At 44.0% G+C, this 17468-nt stretch overlaps 2 long non-coding RNA genes across 3 annotated transcripts in view; one reads left to right on the forward strand and one right to left on the reverse strand.

Annotated features, from left to right (window-relative positions):
* LOC116075528 overlaps positions 1 to 2256 on the forward strand; it is a 2522-nt gene extending 266 nt beyond the window's left edge. The window contains exons 2-3 of the long non-coding RNA XR_004112567.1: positions 264 to 362; positions 2244 to 2256. This is a non-coding gene — a long non-coding RNA (uncharacterized LOC116075528). The remainder of the gene's footprint in view (positions 1 to 263; positions 363 to 2243) is intronic.
* A 12355-nt stretch (positions 2257 to 14611) lies between these two features.
* LOC116075293 lies at positions 14612 to 17371 on the reverse strand. 2 transcript variants are annotated; one of them, XR_004112511.1, is made up of 4 exons: positions 17226 to 17371; positions 16052 to 16153; positions 15268 to 15392; positions 14612 to 14799 (listed from the first exon to the last, which is right to left on the reverse strand). It is a non-coding gene; the product is annotated as an uncharacterized LOC116075293 (long non-coding RNA). The 2 variants fall into 2 exon arrangements; XR_004112510.1 differs by having other exon boundaries at positions 17180 to 17371.
* Positions 17372 to 17468: the final 97 nt, after the last annotated feature.

Consider the following 17468-nt stretch of genomic DNA (forward strand, 5'->3'; position numbering starts at 1 on the left):
TATATATATATATATATATATCTATGTCGTGACGTAGCAGTCCAGGTAAAGGTGGGAGCTGAACCCAGTGGATTCTGGGAATATGGTGGCTGTTGCCCGGGCGACAGGTCTGTGGACCCGCCCACATCTGCGGTGCTGGGTGGTAACAGTATGTGCAGCCTCTAAGAAGAAAACCAGCTACCTGGCCCAAAGTGTGAATTGTGGAGTAGACACAGGCAGAACCTAGTTGAATGGACTGTAAATTTCTGTTTATTTACCACCAGCTCTAAGTGCTGACCTGAACCGTGGCTCTCTTTAAACAACCTCTGAGGATTCAGTGGTAAACAAGCACTTTATATTCATGGTGAATGCACACTGGAATGGTGAGTTTAAATGCAGGAGTCCATTAGGCATCCTGCAGTCCAGGTGAGCATCTGCATCTATTATAGTGACCGTAATAGAATTAGCGATACGAAAGACTATAGCCTTCAAGGATTAAGATGCTGTCACAGCAGAGTCCTTCCTGCACACCCTTGGTTACTATGGGGATCGTGGTGCAGGATGTCCCAAGTTGTTGGCAGGGAAGGGTTTCAAGTGTTTACTTACTCTTTGTGTATGATACATTCCCAAACGGTGGCAAGATAGGACAGATTGTCCCATGCGTGCGATGGAGGAGGCACGTCACCAGTACATTACAGTTTGTTGAGTACACTCAGGCAGGATAAGGAAAAAGGGCCCTTTGTGCACTTCATGCCATGGTCACTGAGGAGGACTCCTGTTCTACTCTCTGTTGGGTGCCATTGGCATTATTAAGAGAAAGTCTACGGAGTCACGCTCTCAGGATCTTATAGGAGAGAGACGTGTGTATAGAAATCTCTCCATATGCCTACTGTGGTCCAGGCTTCTGTGTCTAATTTATCTCTGTTCGATGAAAAGGTGACATTGTGGTTAAGCTTTAAGGAATCTGACTTAGGGAGATTGGCTCAAGAGTGGAAAGGATAGAAAGGGTGCGATGGGATCACGAACAAGGTAGGCCTGAGATGAACCTGTCTGTGCCGGCCCTTTGTAGCATGGGTACAGCTGTCCTCGTTCGGGTGGCCGGCTCACTGGTTGTGACCACCAGGGCTCTCGAGAACAGAACATGAAGAATGACTATATAGCCAAGGAAGATCCATTAGATTGGCCTGCACCAGAGGCTCTTGGTAGCCTAAGGTTGAGAACTTGGGAGGAGCTCAGTCTGTAAAGCTGGTGCTGACAGCCTGGAGGAGCCCTAGGGTGACAGTGGTCTCCAGTCCATGCTGGAGCTGGAAGAAGCTGGCTCACATATCAGGGAAGGAGTGCAGTGGTGTAGAGATGAGTGGGCAAAAAAGCCTTTTCTTCTCTCTTTTGTCTGTGATGACAGCAGAAGGGGCCACTGAATTGGGGACAGGTTTCCCCACTTCCTATGACCCAATAAAGAGAAGCCTTCACAGGTGTTGGCCTGTGAACAGCTTGTCTTGCAGTCAGTTCTAGATCCAGTCGAGTGGACAAGATGATCGCACAGGTCATCTTTCCAGGTTGTCACCTCACCTCACTGGGAGTAAGGAGGAAAGATGACCTCCACCCCATCATTAGTTTATATCAAAGGGCTGATACCTATAAATAGGAGAAGACGAGTAAACGAATGTCAGTAGAGTGAGCAAGGAAGTTCTGGATAGGTTTGGTCAAATGGGGAGCAACACATAGTCCCTCAGTTTCGGAGATATTATGGTAATAATCTGATTATCCAGTTGTCTTGGCTGTGTAGCATTGGCTGTTAGTCTGGCAGATAGCCAGAAATCAAAGAAAGAGCCCACATTAAGATTAAACAAGAGAGGTCAGATGGGGATGATTTAATTCAACTCAGCAAACATGTACCATCTATGAGCCAGGCATTATGGGATGGCAATGGGGAAGGCCACAGAGGTGAGATTAAGATCAATTGCGTTGGAGTTTTAAGGAGTGCAAGATTGTGGGTTTGGGGGTGAATAGTAAGTAACGTCACAGAAAAGTCAGAGACTCAAGTAGAATTTGGATAATGGGCAAGACGTGTCTAGAATGAAAGCAACAGGCTGAGCGCTCAGCGCACTGTTTACTTCATTCATTTGATTTTGTCTTTGTAGATCAATGAAGTGAGATTGTAATGAGGAAGTACCTTCCCAGGGGAGCTGTCACTTGATTGTCAGCCTGTCCAATGGTAATTTTTGCAGAATGCTGATGATAGTTATCTCCTTCTTTCTCTACAGCAAGGAAAACCCCGTTCTTTGTTGGATCAGTTCAGTACCCCTTGCCTGCAGACTTTTATGAGTGCATATGCCTCAGTTAGAGTATTAATCTCACTGTAGTACCACTGTCCAGGAACTTGGAGAGAGAAGCTGTGTGTATGTGCTGCTTCCTTCGGATGAATGATGGGCATCAATTTTGTAGTATAAGTGACTGATAAAGGAGAGAATTTCCCAACATAGATGTGAGTGTTTAAATGAGCTTAATGGCTTCCAGAGGCATATCTTAGAAAAAAACCCCTAGATCCCAGATTGACTGCAAGTGGCAGTTGAGGATACAGGAAGAACAGTAGTGAAACTCAATCAGCTTGCAAAGACCTAGTGAGACCCTTCTTCGAGGCACAGGAAACAGTTTCCTGTCATGAGCCCTGCATGGCCATCATGGTAGGCAACAAGATGACCTGGAAGTTTCTGAAGATGTTCAAAATATTTTAATGACTATCTTGATACCAGGAGAAAAAGAAGGGACATATCCGAGCAATGCCTACCCAGGTCTTCTTGCTTAGGTAAAGGTTAAGTTCTAGTTTAGAAGTTCACCCTGTCTTGAATACTTGAAGTTAGCAATGTAGCATCACATTTCACATGCTCTGGAGTGGACACGGACTTGGCTGGGCCTTGAGAAGCCACAGAAACTGAAGGCAGGAGGCCAGGTATTTCATGTGACATGCGCGCTTGCTGTGCTTTATGAGGGCCTCCACTTAGTTTTATGCTTTAAGCCGTGGTTCTCAGCCTGTATGTTGCAACCCATTTGGAGGCCAAGGACCACTTCTGTTGAGTCACGTATCAGATATCTTGCATATCAGATATTTACATCATGATTCATAACAGTGGTAAAGTTACAGTTAGGGAGTAGCAACGAAAATAATTTTATGGTTGGCGGGGTCACCACAGCATGAGGAACTATATTGGAGGGTCACAGCATTAGGGAGGTTGAGAACACTGCTTTACAGGGAGTGTGTGTGCGGGTGTGTGTGTATGTGTGTGTGTATACATTACCTTGGATTCCTGAAGGTTAAGTCAAGATAGTCTGCACCTCTTAGACTTTTCTGGTGACCTTTCATGCGGACTGCTGTGCCTAGCAAGGCCACTTGTGAGGAACCCCCAGTTGCTAGTATTTAAATGAAAATCTACAGATTTGTGGTTTCTGGGGAGGGGTCAGCATGGACCAGCATGCTTGTCGGTATGAGAAATGATTGAAGCTGAGTTTGGGCTTGCTCCACATGTGTATCTATCTGCTCTCTGGCTCTGTGATGTCCTCCACTGTTCCCATTTATAAATCCTTTCCCCGCCTCCTCCTCCTCTGTGGCAAGAGCCAAGTCACCTTCTAGTTTGAGACTGACATCAACATCACTTGGAAAACCATCCTCAACCAAGCAGAAAAGGCAGTGTGGTGAGTTCAAGAAATAAATAATTGCAGTTGTATACTGTTGGGTTTTGTGTCGTTTACTATAGTACTAGAATTCTGATTCATGCTTCTTGATGAATTGAATAGAAAATAAGTAAGAAGTTTTATTTTTACAAATGTGTGTGTGTGTGTGTGTGTGTGTGTGTGTCTGCATGTGAGTTCAGTCCCTGTTAGAGATCAGAAAAGGACACTGGACTCCCTGGAACCGGGGTTACAGGTGGTTTTGAGCAGGCTGATCTTAGATTCTGGGGACCAAACTGGGGTCCTATGGAAGAGAGGTACAGGCTCTTAACTGCTAAGCCCCCTCTCCAACCTCAGCCATAAGAATTTATACAGTAAGCACTATGTATTGACATCGGGCTAAGCAGTTTACACGGTTTCTCCCATCTGAAGGCAGTAACACCTTGGGGAGGAAGATCTACTTCCTCAACTTATTGATGAGGAAGTTGAAAGTCGGAGAGGTTAAAGTGGTTTCACAACATTGTTTGAGCGGACCTTGCTTTTAACCACTTTGCTTTGCTATTCATCCGACTCAGCGATTATCGTTATGCTTATACCAGACAGGAGGGCCAAATTCCAAGCTCTTAGGTATCTCAGGTAGGGATCCCTACAAGAGACAATCTTCTAAAACTTTGACAAAGCTTTCATGGTCTGGAGAAGAAAGTAAGAAAGCAGAATTAATAAACTAATGTTCTTGGCCTATAGAAACCTGGTATGTTTCTCATAAGAAAAGATCAGAGTCATATGTATACATATAGAATTACATGTCATAAAACTATTCCACATTTATAAAAATATAATTGTATTACACCATTAATATCATGACATATTGGAAGTCATATAAAATACAAATACAAATACTCATTACCTATAAAATATTAGACAAGAAAATTTGGGAGAATATATGTGTGTGTGTTTGTGTGTGTGTGGGAATGATATCTGTTTTGGAACCAATGGTTTGTATAACATATTTTGAAACTATAGGATATATACTGCTAATGTCTTGTTACAGGATAATTATAGGCCAATGATATTGTTGTTGTGAATGGCTACCATTTCCACAGCAGTTATCAAATGACAACAAACCAAATTAATAATGATACACCAAGACCAAAGTCATTTGTAATTAAGACAACAAAAGCCAGTGCAATCTACGGAGCACCGTTAACCAACCAAGACACACTGGTAATATGTTGACAAAGAACCCTTCCAGAATCACGCAGGAATTACAGCTGCCTGCGAGAGTTTGTGTAGAAACTTGCAACGTTGCCAGGCATTGTGTGGGAGCCAGGATTGTTGGCAGAGCCATGAATTAATGTCCTCAATAAACCAGCAATGTGCTAACTTGAATTTATGAAGACTGAAATGTAGTGATCTCTAATTGCCCACTTTATAGTCCCTGGGTCTGCAAATTAAATCGGGTCAGTTTGCTTTCAGGGCAATGGTGGCTGATTCCAGGGGCCTGTTGCTTTCAGTTAGATAATCTTCTAGAAGTCTGTTGAGTTGGATTGCACACAGTTCCCCCATTTTGGCCCTGATTTCCATGTAAATCTGGCAAATGACCTGCCCAACTGAAGTCCGAAGCCTGGACTTTTGCTCTTCATGCATTTTCAAGTTGGTCTTGGTGGGTCTGTGGATTGACTCTGAGGATGCATTTGCTTTGCAAGATGGTTTGCAGACAGAAGAATAACTTGTGTTGAGGGCTTGTTGGGTCTGACCTAACTCTGGCTGAGCTTCACTCTTCCTAAGATTCAGAGGATGCCATTGCTGTTGGCTGTGAACCAGCAGGAGGAGGTGAGGAATCTCCAATGTCAAGATGCAGGTCGTCAGATGATCTTGTACCCTTGGCTGGGAAAAGCTGACTTCTTGTGGCTTTGCCTCATAGCCCCTGTCTGGACTACCATCCAGATCATTTCTGACTCATCCTTCTTTTTCTTTTTTTTTTTTTTTCAATCTCCCAGTCTTGCCTTGCCTTCTCCTATAATGAATGGCAAATGAGTGACTGGGAGCTGTTCCAATGAGCACTGAGTTTTTCCAACTAGAAGCATTTAAAAAAAAAATCAAGGTTAATGATTGCTAGCTCAAAAATATCTTGGAGGTATCCACTCTTCTTCCATGTTTTTCTAACATTTTTATAGCCAAGCTGTAGATTGAACTGTGTTCTCCAAAACAGAGGCAATGAGTTTCTAACCTCCTGGTACCTCAGGACGCAACCTTGTTTAAAAGGTAGGGATTTTTACAGGGATAATATAATACAATGAGACAGTAAGGGTGAGTTCTGATGTATTATGATTGACGTTCTGTTTTTTTTACCCACGAGTCTGGGGATAGCCCAGGCTATGAGAAGCTTTGAGATAACTTCTTTTTTTTTTTAGTTTTTCAAGACAGGGTTTCTCTGTGTAGCCCCCGTTGTCCTAGAACTCACTCTGTAGACCAGGCTGGCCTCGAACTCAGAAATCTGCCTGCCTGTGCCTCCCAAGTGCTGGAATTAAAGGCATGCACCACCACCACCCAAGAAGCTTTGAGAAAGACAGAAATCTGATTGGCGTAGTGTTAGCATTTAGTCTAAGCTCTGCCCCACAGTTACATGGCAACTGTCAGATATGCTCTGCCCCACAGTTACCTGGCAACAGCCAGGTAGGCCTGACCCACTATAAAAGGGGCTGTTTGATCCTTCCTCGATCACTTGTTCCTCTCTTGTTCTCTTGGTTTTTCTCTGCTTCCATTCCATCCCCCTCCCCTCCATGAGGTCATGGCCGGCCTCTACTCCTCTACTTCCCTACTCTCTCTGCCTTTCTCTGCCTCTACTACCCTCTTAACTCTTCTCCCCGTGTGCTGAATAAACTCTATTCTCTACCATACCATCATGTGTCTGGTCCCTCAGGGGGAAGGGATGCCTTAGCATGGGTCCGCTGAGGCACCCTCTTCCCCCATGCCTGACTACACCCCCATAGAACACACCCCTCCTCTCTTTATCTTTTTCATAAACACAACACTTAGTTTCTGGAATTTAATAGAATTTGATCGTTTAGCCCGCTCACCTATGACAGCCATAGGACACTGGTGCATCATATCATTTTCCTGACTGTACTGATTTCTTAAGATGTAATTCAGAGTTCCAATACTTTACAGATGAAGCAGGAAGTGGAATGGAAGGAGAACAACTCTTGCTGCTATACTGCTCCCTGTCGGCTCCCACTCTCATCCTTCCAGGGACCACAGTCCACACGTTCCGCCATCTCTGTCTCTCCAGTAGGTGGGTAGAGGGCAGCTTCTTCTAACACACACTCAATCCAGATGACGCTCCCTTCTCCAGCTCTTGCTAGAAAAATTACAAACCTAATGCTTCTATATCTGTTCAGCTTCTGTCCTTTCACCCGCTCTTGAAGGAACGCCAAGCAGTCTTATGCTTTCAACACTTCACCAAGACAAACCCATCTCAAGCCTTCTGTAAATTGATGCCTTTAGGAAGATGCCTGTAGTACTTACTGGCTTACCTCCTATCTCAACAGACATTTCTCCATCCCTTTGGATCGATTTCCCCTAAATCTTTGTTCTAAGACTCAACCCCTCCTTCCTCTTCCCCTCCTTCCTCTTCTCTTTTCTTAGACAGGGTCTCATATAGCCCAGGCTGGCCCCAAACCCAGTTGAGGATAACCTTGAATTCCTGATCCTCCTGCTTCCTGCTTCCCAGTAATTCCCACCTGGTGAGTCCCCAGAATTCTTCTCTTATGCCCATCTCCCCTCCCAGAACCGCTAGTTTCTAAGTAGTGATCATCACCACTCGTTTTTAGTTTTCTTCTCTCCTCTGACACCAGACAAGGCACCCACACGACAGTTCCATGTTCATGAACATCCATCTATCCGTGTTCAATGCAACACAACTCAACTACGGGTCTCGCCTCCCTTCTTCCTAGTGTTTCCATGGTCTTCATGGTAGATCTTCTTCACAGTATGTGGGAAGACCACCCCCCCAATGGATCAGATCCAACTCATCACTCTTGATATCTTATGCCATCTCCCAGAAGGGAGAGATATTGACTCACACTCCAAAAAGTCTATAAAAAGCAAGAGCTTCTCCCACTGGCATGACTCATGCTTTGGCCCAAACTACCATGGCCTCACACCTGTTCAACAGCCTCATAATTGGTTCCCATGATTCCATCCTTGACAGAGTCTTACCGAAACAGCTACGATGATAGACTGATTAAAAAAAAAAAGCTTTATTCACATGCTATACAGTCTACTCATTTTAAGCGAATGGTTGCACCATTTTCAATATATTTACCAAACTGTACAATTGTTCTTACTACAGTTAAGAATGCTGGTTCCCCTTCTAATTACATGGGGATCCTATATCAACGATTAGTGACTTGTTTCTTCCAAACATTCCTTGACTTCTTGCTCTCAGGCGATTCTAAAAATGTTTCCTGTTTCTGTAGACTGACAAGTCTTGGACACTCGACATGGCAGAATCACACTCTATTTTTTATCTGTCCCTGACTTCCTTAATTGAGCATAATGTTTTTAAGGCTCTCTCTGACAACAGCTCACATTGGTATTCCACGGTTTCAAACTATATAATACTATTTTACTAGTACAGATATATTACTTTAGGCCCATCAGTTGATGGACATTTGAGTTGTTTCTATTTTAGGGTCAAATACAAAGAATCTGTCTATGAATGTTTGTGAATAGGTTTTTGCCCAGACATGTGTTTTCATTTCCCGTTGGGTATAGAGCAAGGGGTAGAATCAATGAGTCATTCAGCAACTTCATGTTTAACATTCTACAGAACCGACAGATGTTTCCCAACATGATGGCAGCACTTTACAGTCCCAATCACCAGGGCCTAGAAGGTCTAATTTTTCTCCATCCATGCTATAAGCAGACGGTTTTGCCTACAGCGCTCCTAGTGGATTTGAGTGAATGATCATTGAGTAGACTGAAATCACACATTGTTGTTTTCCTATGCTCCCGATGGCTGCCACTCATAGTCCAACCCACAGTCTGTATGCCAGCGGTTTGGATGCTCTGTGACCTGCCTCCCACACTCCTCCAGTCCAGTTCTCTTGCTTCCTTTCCTGTTACGTCTCCCATGACATAATCAGCTCCACCGTGTCTTGGGGTCTGTGGTTATTGGTCTTTCTAGGATGTGCTTTTTCCAAATGCTCGGTGAGGTTGTCCTTTTGTAACCTTTGGGGGCTCACTGTGACCTTTCCTACGGGGTTCTGCTCATGTTGTTATGTAGCCCTTCCCACCTACCGCTACTCCCCTTTGGCGTCCACCACTATATCAATATTTGAATTTTATTCTTTTCTTTTCATGCCATTCATCCTCATAGAAGATGTCATCTCTCTCTCACTCTCTCTCCTTCATCCATCCATCACTTCCTCCATCTGTCCCTGTTTCCCTCCCTCCCTCCCTTCTTTTTCTCTCTTCCACTCTCATACTGGGGGTTCAACATAAGGCTTCCTGACTGTTAGGAAATTAATCACTCTACCCCTGAGCTTCAGCTCTCTTGCTTATTTATTTTTATTTATTGAACTGGTCTCCTCAAAATGCCCGGGTTGCCTTGAATTTGTTGTCCTCTTGCCTTAGCCTTCCTGAGGGCTGAGATTTCAAACAGGGTCTCTTCTAAACTCAGCTTTCCGCCTATGGCCCCCTCCCCGTTCTTCTCCATTTACCCAGACGAGTGCCCACCACACAAAAGGAAAAAAAGACAGAACTGTGAGCACCTTTGCTTTAACCCCAAAGAAGCCCATCCGCTGTCCCCTTGCCTCACGCCACAGCCAGAAAAGGAAATTATTGTGAAGCAGAAAGACCTTTCAGCAGGTCAGTAATGGAGGCCGTGTGGGTTCAGTAGCTTAGGTCTCCTTCTGATCAGGTCTATTGATTAATTTAAATGTAGTAAATATATGATGTATATATGTATTAATATACATATAAAATATTATACACACATGTAATATATACATTATACATACATACATACATATGTATAATTTGTTGTGTTTTGTTCTACCCTAAATATTTTTTAGTTCTTTTAGAATGAGGGGGAAATAGGAAAGGAAGGAATGACATTAACATATCTGACATGAGGGAAGTGCTGGAAATCTGACTCCATTGGTTCTTTTGGATGGTCAGACAATGCTAGGCATCATTATAAAAATAATTACAACAATCATCGGCATCTGTGTGTGCATGCCTGTCACTGATCTGCTGGGATACTCCGACTCACTCATTTAACAATCCTGACAGAGTCTCCCTGTTTATATAACAAGGGGTCTGAACTACGTAATCTTTTACATCCTCCTAGTAGCAGCAGGACAGGTTCCATCGTGTGTTTTAATCTAATGATATATTAAGGCTGAGTTCAGTTTTAGCACATGGTGTCCTGGTAATTGGCAGCCAACAGCAAACCAAAACCAAACCCAAAAAACCCTAAACAAACAAACAAGCAAAGGAAAAACCAAACAAAAAAAAAACAAAATGAAAAACAACAACAAAAAATAACAAACCCCAAGGGATAAATAAATAAAGAACGCTCCCAATGTAATCTGAACATAGTGGGCAGAGTTTATCTTGCATTCTTGTATCTGGGTTTGGAGCAATCCAGCTTTGTGTTGGCAACATGGGGAATTGAGTTATTATTTCTGACAGCAGTTGGACCTACTGAAGGATACATTATATCTGCCAGCAGGACCAACCAATCAAGAAACAAGGACAGAGTCAAGAAGTTCAAAACAGTTGAAGGGCTTTAATAGATAGAGCCAAGTGAGGACTCTCCATTCTTTTAGGGGACCACAAGAGTATGTCTTATAAAGCCCTCATTATACAGAATGAGGTACTTAAAGCCAGGGCAAGATGGAGGTGTTCCCTGAAGAGAAGATGAGAGCTTTGAACTGGGGAAGAAGATGGACACTCTTACCCATGATAGATCATCAGCATTCTTGTTCCTGTGATTTTGGGGAATGGAAGAATTTGGGGACGAGGAGCATTTGTGGCCCTTGTGAAATTAATTCTTGTTTTTCTTTGTTTGTTTTTTTGTTTTTATTTTTGTTTTTTTGAGACAGTGTTTCTCTGTGTAGCCCTGGCAATTAATTCTTATAAAACAAAATACTTATTAGTAGGGAGTGAAGACCAGAGCCGACCTGAGCTTCTGTGATGCCGTATTTTAAAGCTGGCTCTTTCGATGACAGCTACATCTGTGATTGACATGTTCGTCCCTTGATTGACATGCTTTGAGGTTACCTCAGCTTACGAGGTTCTTTAGCGGGTCAGGTTCCGTTCCAAGGGCTTGTGACAGGATCTTAAGCTATGGGTGGGATTTCTGGCCACAGCCTGACTAGAAGAGAGAGGATGAAGGACATTCATTGGAGAACCTAACAGTACGGTGTGGAAACTCTCCCGGCCACCTGAGTGTTCTCACGGCCTTCTGATTCTGTGTGATCTTAGGATAGCTAAAAGCCCGAGTCCCTGGGGTTGTCTTGGCTTGCGGCTCTCACTGTTCGTGTCTCTGAGCATGTGGATTCGAGAAGGGAACCTTGAGCTCAGAGGTGGTCGGTAGTCTTCCTGCTGAGCATCGAGTTGATTAATTAGAAGCGATTTCCAGGAGCTGTTTGCTGAGAAAGATGGCTTATCTAGGTTCAGCAGAAAAGAAATACCTCCTTGGATCAGCGATGTCATGCCTTCCAGGAGGGGTGTAAACAAGTGCGAGCAAGCTGTGCGTTCGCAATATCAGATCCACCTCATCCCTCCTAACCTTAGGGAGCAAGTTGAGGCCGGAAGAGGGGAAGTGGCCCGCCTGAGGTCACACAGCTAATTAGACAGCTGGTAGCACACCCAGGCTTCCTTCCTTAGATGCCAAACTACCTGGAAGCGTGCTGGTTGGGGAGTTACTTCAGTAAAGGTTTCCGCTTCTTAGGGACAGCCGCACAGTGTACAGGAAGACATGAAGCTGGAGAGGACTGGGCCAGTGACAACAGTTGGGCAGCCTGCTCTGAGAAGTACTGTCAACTTTGCTTTTGGTTTAGCGGGGTCTAAAATAACCCAGGCCGGCTCTGTCATCTGTGAAAGAGGCAGGTTGATGGAGCCCGCAAACGCCACTGTTGGAGCAATTAATCTTTCTAAAGAAGTTTATTATTTTAAGGAGACCCAGGGAGTATTACACCTCTTTCAGATGGTTTAGCGTTGAAAGGATGCGATGTACGTCGGGTTAGATCTTCTGCTAGAGGCTTAGGTGCTCCGGATTAAGGTTTCTGACAGTTTTCATCTTATGACACGCTCTCTCTTGTGGGTGCTGATCCTTCGTTCACTCTCTCAGGTGCTAAGAGAGCAGGCTGCCCTTCAGGACTTTCTTCAGCGGAAGGAGTTGTCTAGCCTGTGCTGTATTCCTTCTCCAGTGGCAGACTACATTCGGGACCAGGTAGATGTCCATACTGAGTCTATATAGCAACTCCGAAGGGCTCCCCTACCTTCAGTTTTTCCCCGTGGGATCAACAGGAACTCTACTTAGCCTTTTCTCTGAGCTCTATCCTGTTTTTTTTTTTTCCTTTCTTAGAAAGTATTATAACACATTTACACCAGTCCACATCCCACAGGCATGTCGCCCTCACATACATTCCCAGAAACATTACCCCAATCAGGTTTAAATAATTTAATTACCACAGAACAAGCCATTACAGACATACCTGTTATCAGATTGGCATCTACACACCCCTTAGTCACAAACTTTAAATAAAGACAATAGCATTGTAACTTTACTGGTATGACATGTGCTGCCTGTGTACCCACAAGTCCTTCTCCTGAAGAGAAGATAACAATATTAAGCATTATTAATATCTCTTGGTAGTCTATGATTTAAATACTGCGATATACAGTTAACTTTTAAACATCGGTAGAAAATAAATATCTTTTATATTTAGTGATAGAGAATAAAAAAGAAAGCAAAACCAAGCCCATACATTTTATATGCGTATGTGCATGCATGTGTGCATGTGTGCGTTCACGGGTGCACGCATGTGTGTGTCTACACAAACATTCACCACACAATAAGGAAATATTTATGTCCAAGAATTATGATCTTTGCTTCTGTAACTGGACATAGCTGGTGTTTATCTGTTACTGCCTTTTCCTATTGCCTACTCTGGGTTGGATTTGCTTGATTCTATAAGCTGGTCACAATTCTTTATGTAAATTGCCTTGAGAATGAAAACAAGTTTCCAACTCTGTCTAGACTGGGCTCTTGTAGCATTTCATTGGTCTTAGAGATGCAGGGCAAGGTCATACTAGGGAGCCCCAAATATGTCCTCTGTTACAGGTCTAGGGCTTCTTGCCTTCACTGTAAACTACTCATCTAATGTCCCCTTGAATGTTAGAGTCAACGAGCATGCGTTATGACACCCATTTCTGTGTATCCAGTCTGAGACACAAGGAGCCAAGACTATGTGGCTCACAACCTTGACATTGGTTCAGCGGGTTCACTGCTGTGTCTGGTGGTGAGGTCACCCCTGTGTGCAATATCCTCATGTTGCTTGTGTGTCACTGGAGATAATGTTGAGGGGCTATAGCTTCACTTCAACCCCTTAGTTCCTGACTACAGGAGGTACACCACTGTGTATTAGATAATGACTCCGGAAATAGAAAGCCTTCTAAAGAACTTTTGCCCAAGTCCCTCAGGGAATTGTGACCTGGTTGGCCCTACAACTGCATCCTCCAAGGGCCGACCACTTGTTCTGTCAAGCCAGCTGCTTCATCAGGATGATGACCACTGGGCCACTTCTTCATATGACTTACCTGTTCCTTTGTGCCTATTAGACCATATGCATGATGCACGGCTGGATGACTTCCACGTAATGAAGGGGTGTTGATGAGTATGCCTAGCTTTTACGTTTTAAGGATGCAGGGTTGATGATTGTATGCTATCTCTTAAGTCTATGGGTTACTCTCACAAAACTGAATAGGTCACCATCATCAGCAGTGTATTGTCAGTCTCGAGCAAGCAACAGCATCAGTTTCTGATGTTGTGCTAAAAGAGATGTCCTTGGTGGCCTCTGACTTGGGATCATTGACCTAACAAGTGAATTTTTTTCTGTCTTCCTCAGTAAGAACTATCAAAAAGATCTTATATTCGATGTGGAGAGCTTTTGGGGCTGCTTGGCAGGAATTTGACATTGGCCAAGGACAAGGAAATGGGCTTCAGGCAGGAATCTGACATTGGGCCATGACAAGGAAGTGAACTCAGAAAGGAATCTAGTCTTCCGCTAGAACAGGAAAAAAAAAGGGCAGGAATCTAATCTTAGGCTTCAGGCATGAATACGACTTTGGGCTAAGACAGGGAAGTAGGCTCAGCTATCTTGGTCATGCTGATAAGCCCTTAGAAATGATGGTCTCAAGAGTGAGCATGGGATCTCGTTTATTGCCTTGCTTGTTCCTTGACTATTTGTGTTTATTGTACTGTTTGACCTTGTTACTGGCATGTAATTAAAATGGTATAGAAGCAGATTGGGAAAAAACAAACCCGTCTCAGCCTTGGAACTGGCTGGGGTCATGCTGCAGTGTTGTCTAATTTTCTTTTTTTCTTTTTAATCCTCGATCCTGCACTGGAGAACCTGCTGACTGACTGAGCTGGCTTGGTCAATTCTGAGGAAAGGGCACAGTCAAGAGAGGACTTCATCATTTAACCTTCTCCTTGTCTTTCTTTCCTCTGATGAGGCTGTGTGCAGAGCACCTCGCTTGTCTTTCACATCCAAGGCATCTCAGTTCTTGGCTCAGATAAGCAATTAAGTGGCCATTTTGGAAAAAAAAATGTGTTCCAGAAGGCAAAAGATCAACTTATATAGACAAATTACTGAGCTGGTGGCATTTTTTAGAAAGCAGGGTCACCTGAGACATCGACTCCAAGGAAAAGGATGAGCTATTTTCATTTTTCACTCTTTATTCACTGAGAATGATCAACAACCAGTCAGCTCCTTTGGGTTCTAGGGCATCTTCTTCCAAACTTGGCCTTCATGCTTCCATCCACTTACTATGGGACGTGGACCAAGACCAAGAAAGAACTCTCCGGTGCATCTAGCATGTATGGCAAGAAGCTCTGCCACTTGACCATAAAACCTGGAAGACCCAGAACGCTATCAGTCAGAACAGTAGAACATACCATGGGGCATGTAGAGCAGGGCCTGAGAAGGATTGTGCTGGAAACCTACAGGGCTCTAGATAAATCCCTGCGCTTTAGAAAGCAATGTATTTTTTGCAAATAAAGATTTCTGAGTTTCTTCCAGTCCCTGAGAGATTAGAGGATCTGATGTTGGGCCTTTGAGCATCATCAATATCAAAGCTGACCACTATGAACTACATTTTTTAGACTTTCTGATGACTGAGAACTATTAATTAGTAATACCCCCCCACTCCTCTTCTTTCTCTTTCCCCCACCTATTCTCCTTCCTCTTCTTCCTCCTGTTCTTCTCTCCTCCTCCATCTGACATCAACCACAAATAGGACCAGAGGTAGCTGTACAATCAAGTAGATGAATGTACCCCATTCCACTCTTTACTCTGGTCCAGTCCCTCTTCCTTGGCATACCTGTGGTCACACAGAAGGACCCTTGTGACTGGACAGCAGAGGAGAAAAGAATAGAGCATGGTTCTTAGATATCTCAGTACATAGTTGGAAGGAAGCTGGCACCGGGCTGAGGATGTTCTTTAGCTCTGTCCAGTGAGAAAAGGCAAAATAAGAGTCTATGAAAAAAACAAACCATGTGTAGACTGATGGTGTAGGCTGATGTATAGACTGATGGTGTAGGAGGATGGGGTGAATGGGGGGTGATTGGCCAGATGTTTAGGAGTGATGTTAGAAGATGCTCTATTCTCAAGATGATTCTAGAGAATTCTCTAGATGGTTCTCTAGAGAAGAAGTGTATGGATGAGGAAGTAAGTCAACCGGAGTAGTCTTTAAGGTCTGATAGCCTAGACCCATATCCTGTCTACTCTGCCCCTGACTGTGGATACAATGTGACCAGCCACCCCAAACTCTGATCGCCATGGCTTCTCTGCTGTGATGTCCCCTCTTAACCTGCCAACCATGATAAACTCTTCCCTTGTTGTCATAACAACAAATCAAAGTAGTATGTCTATAATATGTATTTGTTGATGAAAGGAATAGGAGCCAGCGTGCTTAGGGGACTTGTTCAAGGCCACATAGCTAAGTATCACAGCTGGGCTATGGGAGATGTCTTTGTGACTTGGAGCAGGATACTTAACACATGGGTCTAGTTTCTTCCTCTGTTTATGAGGATGAAAGTAAAAGTCTCTTTTGGGTTGATATGAGAATGACAGGAGTTAGTATAAATAAGTTGTAATTAACATACCTTGGTTTGACTTACTGGCTTTCTAACTTTGCAGTTGTGTATAAATAAGCAGAGTTTATGTAGCAGAAGCAGAAGCAGGTAAAATGTAGAGCTTTCCCCAGGCTAGTGAGAAGCAGGCAGAAGACCACAGAGAACTGGGTTGAAAAGCTGCTGCATTTGGTAAGCGAGATGAATCAAACACAATTTTTAAAATTTCTGATATTTTCTTCAACAGACTTATTGGGACATGCTCTATAAGAAGTTGGCGAACTCTGGCAAACCTATTTTTAATAATGCCTAACGTAGGCACAAATGATAGATGTGTTTGTGGCTGTTCAGTACTGGAAGGAGGATTGAACCTTGGATGCAGATGTCTATTTAGCTTCAGTGGTGCCTCCCTGTGGCATCTTGAGGGCCCTGGTTAACTGTGGGACAGGGAACAGCAACTGAGAAAAGAATGGTATGTTATGTCTGTGTAATTAATGTCACCTCATCGAATCCTGTGAATGGAGTGCCCAGCACATTGGTGGACAACTGTGGGTAACCTAAAGGGAATTAATTGCATTATGTTCTTGTGGATCCTTCTCTAGGACTTACAGCCACACTGAATTCCAAACTGTTAAGGTGACGAGGAGGCTGAGGACAGTGAGCCAGCCCCCTGGCACCTGTGACTATCTTTTAGCCTTGGAGATTCCCTAATGCTGACATCTGGTCTCATCTGTAGGAAACCTGAGAAGGCATCCTGTGTCATTGACTCCGATTTCACCTTGACTCCAGTCACTGCATTTGTTCTCTGGTCTACCCCAGTTCATCCCTAAGAATGACCCTTTAGACATGTCTTACTCCAACAAGGCCACACCTCTTAAAAGTGCCACTCCCCAGAGCGAGCAGAGCCAGAGTGAGCGGTGCTGGCAGAGGTCCTAGGTTCAGTTCCCAGCAGCCACATACATGATGATGGCTCACGGCCATCTATACAGCTACAGTGTACTCATACACATAAAATAAATAAATCATTTTAAAAAAAACATAGTGCCACTCCCTGGGCTGAGCATATACAAATCATCACATAAGCCTTTGGGCAGGTGTGGGAGGGAATTTCTAGGAGGGATTAACTAGGGGCGAGAACCAAACTTCTAGAGTGGGCGGTACTTTCTGGTGGTGTAGACCGGAAGAGATCTGAGAGAAAGCGGACCACCATTAACCCTTCTCGGTCATCAGACCCCAGCTTCTCTGGCGTTCCAGTGTGAGTGGAAGAGTCCTTCTGTTGAGGGGTACCCCCTCCCCTTTACAGTGAGACTGGGCTTTGCTGCTTCCTTCATCCAGCCTCCCAGGCTTAGCGGCTTTTCTCAGCCTTTCCAGTGTGTGAACGGTCACCGTGGAACTTCCTCGTTAACGTCCTGCAAATGCAACTAACGAAGCTCCGCATATACCATTTAAA

The sequence above is a fragment of the Mastomys coucha genome, unplaced genomic scaffold (genome assembly GCF_008632895.1).
Source record: "Mastomys coucha isolate ucsf_1 unplaced genomic scaffold, UCSF_Mcou_1 pScaffold3, whole genome shotgun sequence".
In the NCBI taxonomy this organism is placed as follows: Eukaryota; Metazoa; Chordata; class Mammalia; order Rodentia; family Muridae; genus Mastomys; species Mastomys coucha.